We start from the raw sequence: 14,228 nt of genomic DNA on the forward strand, positions 1-14,228 counted from the left end.
TACTGATATATTCATTAACTTAAGCCCATAGTTTCTATTAGAACTAACTGCTATTTTTGTATAGTTCTATACATTCATTAATTGCTTCTCACATATTCAGCATACCAGAATCATATAGAACAGTCCTATAAAATTTACTCATCTTCTCACTCTCTGTTTTCTCCAGAATATATTTTGCAGCTGATTTTACACACACACACACACACACACACACACACACACACACACACACACATATATTATAATTATATAATAATTATAATATAAATTATATATATAATTTATGTGTGTGTGTATGTCCCATGAATATAATGTGCATACTAATTAGAAGTGTTTTCTGTTCTTCCTTCCTTCCACATTTTCTACCCCGTGCAGGTTTAAACTTGCTATGCTCCAACCCCTGTCTCACAAGTATCTAGAATTCTAGGCCAATACAAGGAGGCTTGATTAAACTTTCCCCTAGCAATAGTCATTCAATTTTCTTTATTCAGCAGATCATAAATATTAAATCCATAGAAATCAAACTCTAAGTGAAATGATATTTGTGTTATTTCAATTATTTAGAGAATTATTTGCAAGTTAGCTTATATTAGCTCAAGAAGAAAATTTTAAGGAAACTTGTGATTTTAAAAATGCATGCAATTAACATGACAGGGAGATAAAACACAGTTATATAAAATGTCAATCAGCTAACATGTACCAAATTTTCCTTACCCAATCATCACTTGATGGACAAATATATTAATTCAAATTATTTGCTAAAGTAGATAAAGCAACTCTAAAAATGAGGGTTTAAATATCTCTGCAATTGGCATATGCTCAGGACTGAAATAGCTGTGTCATATGGTAATTCTATGTTTAATTTTTTGAGAATTGTTTAATTTCCACAATAACTGCATTATTTTGTTTCACCTCAATCAGTGCATGAGGATTTCTTTCTCCCTACATCCTTTCCGACATTGCTGTCAGATTTCTTGATGATAGATCTGCAGACTGTGTTGAAATGGTATCTCAAACTAGTTTAATTTGAATTTCCCACATGGTAAGAGATATTAAACACTTTTTAAAACAGTTATTGACAATTTGTAAATTTTGTTTATTGTTTGGTTGGTTGGTTTTAAACTGTCAATTCAGATCACCTGCCCACTTATTGATTGGCAGTTTTATTTTGTTGGTGTTTAATAGCTATAAGTATTTGTAATTTCTGGACATTAGCACCTTGTCTGAAGTGCAGCTGTTACAAATTTCTCTCTACTCTGTTGACACTCAGTTCTCTCTGCTCATTGTTTCCTTTGCTGACATAAACCTTTTGTTTTTGAGTAGTCCCATCTACTGGTATTTAGGGTTAGATGATGTGTTATTGATTTTCAATTCAAAAAGTTCTTGAAGGGTATACTGTATGTTTTCTTTTAGAATTTTCAGTGATTTTTTTTTTCTTTGTACTGAAATGGATTTTTTTGACACTTACATAATATATCCTAACACTGTGGATAATTGGTTGATGAATAAAATGCTGATTGGCCAGTAGCAAGGCAGGAAGTATAGGCGGGACAAAGAGAGAGGAGAAGTATGGGAAATGGAAGGCTGGGGGTGGGGGAAGACCCCAGCCTGCCGTCCAGGAAGAAGCATGTAAAGGCAGCAGGTAAAGCTATGGAACATGTGGCGACATATAGATGAACAGAAATGGGCTGAGTTTGAGTGTAAGAGCTAATGGCTGAGCAGTTTAATTACTATGAGCTTCTGAGTAATTATTTTATAAAGGGTTGTGGGGCCTATGGGGCTGAGCAGGACTGGAAAAATCTCCAGCTACATCCTAATTTTGGTTTTTCCTCCCTCTACTCTTTCCAGTTCCTTCCTGCCTTCTCTTCCATCTGGATCCACTCTCTTTCTGTCCCTCATCAGAAAATATAAGCTGCTAAGAGATGATAATAAAAACATAAGATAAAATAAAACAAAAAGCAGTCACAGTGGTGTTGGACAAGACAATAAAAATAGACTCACTGATTTGCACATTCAGGAATCCCATAAAAACACTAAATTGGAAGCCATTATATGTACCTGGTGCAGCAGACCTTTGGAGAACTGTGCATGCTGCATCAGTCTCATTGAGTTTATATGGCCTTTGTCTATGCTGATTCAGAGGGCCTTCTTTTTTGGTCCTCTATTCCCTCTACCTCTTACACTGTTTCTACTTCCCAGAGATCCACAGCCAGACATTATATATACATATACATATATATATATATATATATATATATATATATATATAGAGAGAGAGAGAGAGAGAGAGAGAGAGAGAGAGAAGAAAGACCTTGAAACACCCTGTCTTAAATAGGACGTCTCCATCAAAACCATCCCTTCAGAACTGAGGAGTTTCAGTTTTTAAATTAAGGTCTTTGATAAATTTTAATTTGAGTTTCATACAATGTGGAGGGTATACGTATAATTTAATTCCTCTGCAGGTAGAAATCCAGTTTTGCCATCATCGTTTGTGAAAGAAGCTAACTTTTTTCCACAGTATGTTTTTTTTTTTCCTCCTTTGTCAAAAAATTAACTGGAGATAGCTTTCTCTTTGTACTTCCTCCTAGATTCTCTATTCTATTCCTTTGGTCCACCTGACTGATTTTATTCAAATACCAGGGTTTCTTTATCACTATAGCTCCATTGTATAATTTGCTATGGGCGTTGCCATACAATAAGAAATGTTCTTTTTCATTAGAATTGCTTTGGCTACCTCTGGTCTTTGGAAATTCCATATGAATTCTTGTATTGTGTGTTCCAAACTTCTGAAAGATGACATCAGAAATTTGAAATGTGTTATTTATGTAAAAAAAGTTTGGCAGCATAGCCATTATCACAATTATTAATTTTTCCAATAGAACATGGAATTCCTTTCCATCATACAGCATCTTCTCTGTTTTCTTTGACAATATTTTGATGTTTTCATTGTAAGCTTCTTTCACATCTTTGTATACATATCAGCCTATATTCTTATTTGAATGCACTATTTTTCCAATTTCTTTCTCTAAAGGTAGGTTGTTGGTATAAATGAAGACAAACTATAATGTATATCATCAATTTCAGTCTGTTTATTAGGTCAAAGAGTTTTTTAGTAGACTCAACAGGATTTTTTTTTAAATAAAGAATAATGTTGTTTGGAAATAGAGATAGTTTCACGGAACTCTTTTAGAGACTTTTATGTAATTTTTGTCTAATTGCTATAGCTAAATATTCAAATACTATACAGAATAAGAGAAGGGCAGAGTGGCCACCCTTCTTTTATTCCTACTTTAGAGGAGATATTCTCAATGTGTCTCCATTTGATGAAATATTGGATATGCTTTTGTAGTCTATATCCATCATTATTTTGATGTACGGTCAATTTATTTCTAAAGCCTCCATGACTTTTATCATGAGGACATATTGAACACTGGCAAATGCCTTTTCATTGTCAATTAAAATGATGATGTGGTTTCTGTCCTGGAGTTTCATTATGTGGTATATTATATTAATTTATTTACATATGTTGAGCCAACCTTGCTTTCTGTGATAAAGCCACTAGATCATAATGTATAATCTTCTGAATATGTTCCTGAATTCGGTTGTTAAGTATTAATTTCTGTAAGCATATTCATCAGATCAGTCAATTGGTCTTTGGTTTTCGATTTTTTGTGTGTGTGTCTTTATTTGGTTTCAATATGTAGACGATTCTGACTTCACAGTATAAATTTGCTAGTTTTCCTTCACTTTGTATTTTACAAAACAAAATAATAGGAATCAGTATGAGGTGCTTAAAATTTTGTTAATAGTCCACAATGAACTCTTCTGGTCCTTGGATTTTCTTTGAGAGAATGCTTTTTAATAACTGTTTAAAACACATTGCATGTATGGGATCTATTTAAGTTACTCATATTTTCAAAGCTTCATTTTGGTAGGTTATATGCTTTTAGAAGTCTTCCATTTATACTAGTTTACCTAGCTTTTCAGAGCATAAGTTCTCAGAAAAATTTCCAATGAATATTCTAGATTTAATTGGAGTCAATTGTAGTTACAACCTTTTGATCTCTGATTTTAACTTGCATTTTCTCCTTTATTGTTTTGCTCAAATTTGCAAAGGGCATGTTAATCTTATTAAACTTTTTTCAAAGAACCAATTCTTCAATTGTTTAATTTTATGTACTTTTTTTTTTAATCTGTATTTAATTAACTTCTTCCCCTATCTTTATTATTTCTTCTCATCATTCACGGTTAAGATTGGCTGCTTGTTGTTCTTCAAGATCTTTGAGGTGCATCATTATGCTATTTATTTAATATCTCTGATTGCTTCATTTGAGCATTTACCATTATAGACTTTCTTCTATTAGGATCTAAAGAAAAAGGATACAAAATTTGCTGAGTAGAGGATGGACTTAGAATTTATAATTAAAAGTGAATATACGAAATCCCAAAAAGAAAGAAAAATATATGTTTTCCCTCATATGTGGTATTTAAGATACCCAATCATCATGTGAATGTGTATATGTGGGTACAGTATAATGTAGAAAACAGAAAAACGGCTAAATATTAGGGAATGAGGAAGGACTGAATGCAGGTCACAGACATGAGTTATGAAAGATGTTAAAATTTGTTTATCTGTATCTAATTCTGTTTTTTCATTTTCACTTTCAGTGGGAGATAAATACATAAAATATATTTAATAGTGAAAATGCACTGTAGTGTCAATTCTACAGTTTGCAAAAAATTATTCTGATTATTTAGATGCTTGCTGTGATGTATGAACCTTGGGCATGATTCATGATTTTTGTTTATGATGATTATTTTATTTGCAAGTATTTTTTAATAAAGTTTATGAAAATTTAAAAACCAGAAAGGAAAGTAGAGAGAGAATATGTAATATAAATAAAGTAATATATATTATGAATAAAATAATATGAATGAGAAATTCATACATTGTAAATACCAAACCAACTAAAATCAATATTTACATTTAATAAACATGATCTAAATAAGACAAATAGTTTTTATCAGTGTGAATACAAATGTAAGTACTTACATTTAGTTAAATTTTTTTTTATGTAACCATTTACTTTACAGAAATCTTCTCTACTTTGTTTCTTTCCTTTAAAAAACTGAGAGTTCCATCAGAACATGATAACTATTATGAATGTACTAGTATTCCCTTATAAAGTTTATATAAAGATCACACAGAGAGCATTATTATTGGGTCAATGGAACAGTTCCACAGCTTGAATGAAGGAGCTTGAAACATAAACTGATAGAATTCATATCTGGGGATTTTGAATGTATAAATCATGAATGAACTGCCATCATTAAACGAATTGATTTTTTCTAAAGTAAGTACCCACCACATTCTAGCAGTTCCTTCATCTCCTGCCATGTGAGGATGCAACCGGCATCTCTTTCCTCTTTATCATATAACTACACAGGAACAAAGCTTCACAGAAGGTAAACCCCTAACCATATTTCAGATCTGTATGAGCACTAAGTTTTGACTTTAATGTTTCTAGAACTGTAAAAAATAAATATCCGTTCTATGTATATTACTCAGTCAAAGCAAAAAAACAAATATATCAAGATGTCATGTGATGGGCAGAGTAATAATGTAAAACATACAACTCTATTACCTAGAAAACTGAAGGATAAGAGTCACAAGACTCAAGCCATCTTGGCATATTTAATGAGTTCTAGGACACCATGGGTTATTTATGCCCTTTCTTGAACACTAAATAACTAAATATATTAACTAAAACAGATTACTTTGGGCTCTTCCCTAATTCAATGAAAAACAATTCAGAAGTCCATGTCAAAATGATAGGTTCCATTCTGTTTGCTGATGGTTTTGTGAAACTAATGTCTTCTTTGATCAACCAAAAAGATTAACAGGACTTTGGATTACTTTGGGAATATGAAGCTATATTATACTTGGAACTTAGAATTGTGTTTAGTATGCTACTGGTCTAAGAGCAGCATTACTATCCATGCAGGATATCATCAATCTTTTTTGGGTTTGGTTTTCTTTTTTATTGGGTTACAGATAGTAAGTTTCTACATGACTTTATTTGCACAAACTTCATTTGGTTTCACACCTTAATCCCCTATTCAGCATTCTCTGCTTCCTGATAAAACATTTCCACACTCAGTGTCCTCCATCTCAAATTTTCTCTTATCTACTAAGTTTCTTTATCAAAATTTGCTGAATTTTTTTATCAATCTTGTTGTTGGAGCACATATGCCTGGTGTATATTAAATGAGAAATAGTAAAACTTGTTTTTCATTTAGGTGTCAATTCAACACAAAACAAGAAACATAATTTATAGGATTTTTCTACATCTAAAAAACACATTTTAATTGCAATATTTGTGCTATTTTAGATTTTGATAAACATGTAACTTTATAAATATATGATAAAAGCCACATTTTATTTGTTTTCTGTCTTCATATATTTTCAAGATTGAGTTAGAATTCAGAAAAAAAGCATACAAAACTGCACAACTTAGACTATTACACTTTACATCAAAAACCAAACCATACTGTTTCAAACTTTCTCCTTTCTGTTCTGTAACTTATAGTACCTAGTAGAAGTTTGCTGGCTATAAAGTATAGTCAACAAATTCTTTAAAAATCATATTTTTTCAGGTAGAAATGCAAGGTCTCTTATTATAAATAATTGTTTCTAGATCTTAGCATTTTAAATATAATTTTAATTACAAAGTAAAATACAGATGATTGAATGGTTAGCTTTAAATAATAAAAGTAAACAGAATTCTAACCTATCTTTGTGAGGTATAATCTGATTTAATATATATTTTAATATCTTTATTATTAGTATAGAAAATATCTATTATTATTATGCAAAAGTAGAATTAAGTGAAAGAATTCATTGAAACAATAAACGCAATATCTCTTCCTCAAGGTTATCACTTACTCTTAAGGGTATAAATACGAAATGAACTATTGCATGAAAAAATGCAAATATTGTTTTAAAATTCTAAATATAAAAATACTCATTTGTATGCATATATTATATCTGTGCTCAGATATATGTATGTATAAATATACATATAAGATTTATATATGTGTGTGTGTGTGTGTGTGTGTGTGTGTGTACATGTATATACTTTTTTTTAATAGGAGAGAGCCTTGGCACAAAGGTGAGTATGGTAGAGTCCATGTATTAACTTGTCCTAATGTCATTTTTGTTGTTGTGATAAAATAACCAGAAACAGTGCAATTAAGGGGAGAAAGAGTTTATTTGGCTTACAGGTCAAGATAACAGTTCATCATTGCAAGGAAGTCAAGATTATAGTAACTTGAAGTGGCTGGTTTCATTAAAAGTGGAGAGAAATGAATCTATTTGTGCTTTGTGCTCAGCTCTGTCTCTTAACACTTATACAGTCTGGGGCTCCAAATCACAGAATGGTGTTGTGTACCTTCAATCTGTTCTTCCCTCATCAATGAAGACAAGTAGGAAAAAACATAGCATTGTGTCCAAAAGACAACCTGATAATCGTTTTTTGAAACTCACTTCCAAGCTAGGCATGGTGGCACATAACTTTAATCTCAACACTAGATAAGCAGAAGCAGGCAAATCTCTGTGAATTTGTGGTCAGCCTGTTCTACAAAGCAAGTTCCAGGACAGCCAAAAATGTTTCACAAAGAAACCCTGTCTCAAAATCAAAATAAACAGACAAAAGATTCACTTCACATGTGATTCTAGGTTTGCATTACGTTGACAAAACAAATCATATCATTCCTAAAATTATGCTGATCTAGTGGGATATATTTAGGAATATGCATGTATAATGTAGGCACATATATAAAAAAGCAATTAAAGGGAAAAGAGTCAGAATTTGAAGGATGGATATATAAGAAGGTTTGGAGGCAGGAAAGAGAAGGGACAAATAATCATATTCTCAAAAATTAAATAAAATAACATCTAACAGGCTCACAAAATTTTTTCTAGGTACGATGCTTGTTGGTGACTGATGACATCAGTTGGATGTGACCAATAAGTTTCCTTTTCTGTTGAGCATCTACGGCAGAGTTGAATGAACCTAGAGAATCTATCCCTTTACTTTTATACTATCACTCCGACATATATGGTGACATTCTGCCATACTTTGATACTTTCTTGTTGAACTGTGACCCTGACTATACCCAGAACTTAGAACTTTAAGTTCAGCATGTACAGGAATGTATCCAATTCACAGTATCATCTTTCTTATATGAATATGCAGAGGCATCTTTAGTAATTTCTTCACCCTTTCCTTCTTTTTTACTTTCTCCCTTCCATTTTGTTTTTAGGAGATCATACTGACTTTCAAAGCCATGTTGTCTACAGGTCATAAAGTCCTTCTGTCCTATTTTATAATCTATCTATGATTTTTCTGCTTTGACTTCACTATGTTGTAAATCCATCATATGTGATTACAGATACATAATAATTATGCTTGAATCTGTTAACATAAATAGAAAATATAATGTATTTTCATTCACAAGAAACTTATATTTTCTATGATATTAACACTTTATAAAAATGGAGTGTTTAATACATACATATACATATGATATAGTTAATATATACATGCATAAGCATATATATGTATGTATAAACACATATTATATTCAGTGAAGGAAAGAGAGAAATGGAATTACTGTAAAAGACTGAATTGCTTTTTAAATAGAATTTTGTCCCAGTAACAAATTAAGTGCTAGAAACTAAATCTTATTTTACTGAATGCTAGATTTCCATCCCTATGTTACTGGAGGGCAGGAAAATTGATAATATATGTAGATGTAGCAATATTTACAGCTCTTCTACAGTCTACAGTGAAATATTCATGATTCTGTTTTGCTTAGATTTACTTTATTGGTTAGACTTCCTGCATTTCTTTTCTTATTCAGGTCCTATGTGATAATATAAAGTTTTTTTTGTGGGAAATATTTAGAAAATAACAGTGTAAGTGATAAGAGTAGATATTTTCTGAAAATACCTTTAAAATTCTGCAATATATATGAATTGATAATTTCCTAAATCTTTATACTTGCTCTTTATTCATGTTTTCAAATTTATTTCATGTATTGCATTTGCTTACTGGTAATTATGTTAGCTAAAGTAGTTTATGACCTCAAATTATAGAGTCCAAATGTTTTTCTCATCTTCCAGCATTATAATGCATATAGAACATAGCCCAAGTTTCAAGAATTCTCAGACTACTCCATGACCTCAAAGGAACACAATACCCTAATATGCAAATTTCTAAGGGTACCTCTGATCCCTTCAAGGGTCCTTGATGATACTTTCATGAATACTTGCTATTACATAGCAAAACAGCTTTTGCCCTGTAATTAGCAATAATCAGATGATGTTAGTATAGAAAAATTATCTATATGGCCTAACATAATCAAAATAGATCTTAAGAGCAAAGTGTTCTCCACAGAGGTCAGAATCATTTAAATAATGAGAAGAATACAACACCTTGGTGTCACCTTGGAAGATGGAGAAAATCACATGCCATGACCAGACAGTGACCTCTAGCAGATGAATGATCCCTATCACCCAGAAGGAAACAGACACCAAATTACTATGTATAGAAAATTTTTACAAGACTTCAAATGACCGTGAGGGTGGCTTTCTCTCCACAGCTTCTAGATACTATCTCTGTTTTGTTTACTCTTTGAAATTAGTATAATTTACACTTATTTTGTTCTAATGTATAATTTTATACATATATATTCTTATATTTCATTCTTTAACAAAAATACAATTCTTTCACATAAACACAACTTTTTATGCATAGTTTCTTTTAGATGTCTTATGTAAAAACAAGATATAACAACAATGAATGGATCCTAGAAAATTTTCAGAGGATGTGATTTAGATGGAATTGTAAAGATGAAAAGAATATATTGGTGTTCCCAAGTAATACTAGACTGAATAAGGAGAATTCCATTAAAACAGTTTTGAATTTGATTTTAAAAATATATGGGCTAGGGCTTGAGAGATAGAGAAATTGTTAAAAATACTAACTTACTACTCTTGCAGTAGATCTGATTTGGATCTCAGTATCCGCATGACATTTCACAACCACACTTAACTCCAGTCTTAAGATACCCAAAGCACGCTTTTGGTCTCCATGAGCACCTATAAACTCACAACTCACATAAACTAATGCAGACAAACATACATGTACATAAACTAGATATATCAATCTTTAAAACACACATCCGCACACATACTTGTGAGCTGGGATGCAAGTTAAGTTTGACTGGTCCCATGTGAAGTGAGAAGGTCAGGATCTCAGCCTTAGCCCACCAACAGCCTCCCCTCATGTCCTACATGACTTTTCTATGTGAGTTACATAGCCAACCCTGGATTACCTCAGCTATCTTACCCATGAATCAGCAGCAATTGTTGTCAGAACTGATTGTCACACACTCAGACAAACAAAGAAAAGCTCAGTGAGGGGAAAAAAATACTAAACATTGATCGTTTAACTTGAGAATGCTAGAAATGTATTCCAAAATGTAGAAACCCACATGCATAGACATTTCTGGACATCAAGCTAGATTAAATATAACCTAATACAGAGGTAAAAACCAAAGCCAAATCTAGAATTACAGGCAGAGCCAGAGGCACAGATGGAAAATGATTCAGAGCCAGTGATAAAGCCAGATTCTCTAGAGCATTCTTCAGAAATTGAAGAAAGAGAAACATGACTTCCCATTACAGAAGAACCCACAGTAGAGGAATAGCCTTCTAGGAACTGGGATAGAAATGGGAGAGACAGTGCAAGTAATACTGCAGTTGTGAGCTTTGTCCTTGTTTATATATAGTGTTGCTGCCAGTAGTGCCCAGTTAGGAGACATCTGGGGATAAAGCTTAATAATCTGAACACCAGCCTAACAAGAGGAAAACGACACACGAATCATATTACAACATACTTCTGTAGAACAATGCAAATACGTCCACTAAAAAAAAGAAGAGTTATCCAAAGATCAATGTGAAAAATAAGTAGAACAATGAAACCAGAGAACTTGTTTTCTCATCTGCTAATCTCAGAATAAGAGTCTGCAATGAGGTAGTTCTGGATGAAACACCAGACTAAGAATTCAAAGGAATAATTACTAGTTTATTCACACAAAAAAGAATGAGCATGGATAAACAGCTGTATAAGATGAGGAAGTCAATAGAGAATATGAAAATGAAATCATAAATACTGGAGAATAACCAATCTAAAGTGATGTGATTTAAAGTACAATAGATCTGAATGGAAAGGTTGCCAGTAGAAGGGATCATGGGGAGGGGAAATTATCAGTGGTTGAATATAATGTGGAAGAGATGCCATACTAAGTTAAGAACACTAAAAACTGTTTTTAAATGTATGAACATAATTTGTAGTATATTTGAGAAACAATGGAAAAACCAAATATATGAATTGCGGGCACAGAACAGAGAAGACTTCCATATCATAGGCATGTAAAATATTTTTAAGGATCACTGGAAAGCCTCAGCAGGTTAGAGAATTTACTCTATAAGCCTGAGTTCAATTGATAGTACTCACTTAATGGTGGAAGAAAAGAAATGGTTCCACAAAGTTAGTTGTCCTCGCACTCTGTACACATGTAACATAGTAGGTACACACACACACACACACACACACACACACACACACACACACACACACACACACAGAGAGAGATAGAGAGAGAGAGAAAGAGAGGGAGAGAGAGAGAGAGAGAGAGAGAAGAGAGAGAGAGGCACATACAATATTTTTAAAAATGTACAAAGAACAATCATAGCAAAAAAGATTTTCTCCACAGGAAAAGCATATAGAACACTACACAGAGAAGTAGAAAAGAACCTCTAACTGGACAGCAGAAAGAACACATGTTGAAAACTGCTAGATAGGAACACCAAGTCATCTTTAAAGGCTGGCTGATCAAAATAATAACCAACCTTTTTAGAGAAAGTTTAAAAGCAAGAATTTGGAATGATGATTTTCAAGTTCTAAATAACACAACAATCAGTGCAGAAATACTAAACTCAAAAAAACTATATGGCATGATTGAATAAGAAAAATGAGAATTTCATGATTGAAAATAGACTAAATTCATTTATGACTTTTAATTATCTATATAAAATATTAGAAAAATTCTTTGGTCTGAAGAGGAGGCTAAACTCATTAAAGGTGCAATAAAGGTAAAAATGTTCTATAGCATCATTTAAGCAAATGAGAGTTGAGAAAATATCAGACACTCAAAATCAACAAAATTATGGGAATAAATGCACAACTTCAATATTAACACTAAATAGTACTAGTCTTAGTTCCTCAATCCAAAGACAAACTAAAAATTTTATTATAAAAATACATTTAATTAATAATAAAAAACTGCGTATATTCTTTTGCCATCTCCAAGTATATAACCTCATAATAAAAGATAGACATTACTATAGAGTGGTAAGAAGAGTTTAAGCATATAGATCACTGTTATTAACTTACAAAATAGACTTCAACCCAAACCAGTCTAAAGAAATCATGAAGGACACTTCATTCATATTAAGCAATCTAATCAAAGAGGAGACACTACAATCTCAACATAAACACACTGAGCGCAGATCCACCAAATTAAAAAAAAAAAAACCACACACTGTTAGACATAAAGAAACAAATTATCTATAAAACAGTAACAACCGATAAAAAACAGCTACAAGATATTACATCTTAAACTGAAGAATACACATTCTCCTCATCTGAACAGGTTGTTTTCTCTTAAATTGACGAATATTAGGTCACAAATAAATTTTAGTAATTATGAAAGGTCAGACAATTACAATTATTTTATCCAATCACAATAGAATAATACTATAATATAAAACAATATAAACTCATAGTGATTAAACAAGACACTAATGAATAGTAATGTATCATTGAAGAAATAAAGAGATAAATTTAACATTTCTGAAATAAATAATAATGAAATACAATGCATCAAAACCTTTGGGACACACCAAAAGAAGTCCTAAAATAGAAGATCATAGCTCCAAGTTTATACATTAATAAAACAAAGTAAAACTTTCCCAAGGAAGTGCTGTGTATGAATTTAGAGTGTAACTTAATAGGATGTCCATTTAGCAAATGGCTTTTTTATCCACCTCACAGACCTCATCATGGAGTAGACTGTAGTCAAAGTAGAAATGCATGACTTCTCGAAGTACAGAGTATAAGTCTATGTAGAGTATTCCACCACAAATAGGCTGTCTAGATTGTAATCCATTCTCATCAAGCTCACGAACCATCCTGGAAGAGAAGGTAGAAAGAAAGTAAGATCAAGAGTTTGGAGATGCTACACCAGTTGCCAGCCAGCAGGGAAAACTCCTGTGGAGAGGCTCCCCCACCAAAACCCCCATCACTCTGCAATTTATAAGACCCATGCCCTACCCAAATATCTATCACCCTGTGACCCCAGTGGCTTCCTGAGGCAATCTGCCAGCTCTCATTGGACCAAGATTTCCTGAGACACAGAATCCACCAGTTCTGACTGGATCAAGAGCCCTGATATGACCAAGAGCCGCTCCCTGAGCAACAGAATCACTAGCTTGGAGAGGACCAAGAGCAGCTCCCTCAGATACAGAATCTGCCAGCTCCACTCAGACCAAGAACTAAGATTGGGCCCAGAGGGGCCCCTTGATACACAGACACAGCAAGCACAGATAGGACTAATAGCAGCTCGCTCAGACATAGGCACCTATTCCACCTATTGGAGGAAAAGACGGGTAGACGCTAGTGCAGAAATACATACAACAACACAAAGAGCAACATGGCATCATCAGAACCTAGCCATTCTACAACACCATGACCTGAACTTCACAATGTAGAAGAAGCAGAAGAAATTGACCTTAAAAATAACTTCATGAAGATGCTAGAGGACTTTAAAGAAGAAATGAAAATTCCCTTAAAGGAATTGAGGACAAGACAAACAGAAAATTGGAAGAAATTAAAGAATCCCTTAAAGAAAGCCAAGAAAACCACAAAAAGGCAATTAAACATGTGAAGAAAACAGTTCAAGACCTGAAAAGTGAAATAGAAACAGTCAAGAATACACAAACAGAGGAAATGCTGGAAAAGGAAAAGCTAAGTAAATGAACAGGAAAAACAGATGCAAACATAACCAACAGAATACAAGAGAAGGAAGAGAGAATATCT

This window comes from Peromyscus leucopus, chromosome 14 (genome assembly GCF_004664715.2).
Source record: "Peromyscus leucopus breed LL Stock chromosome 14, UCI_PerLeu_2.1, whole genome shotgun sequence".
Taxonomy (NCBI): Eukaryota; Metazoa; Chordata; class Mammalia; order Rodentia; family Cricetidae; genus Peromyscus; species Peromyscus leucopus.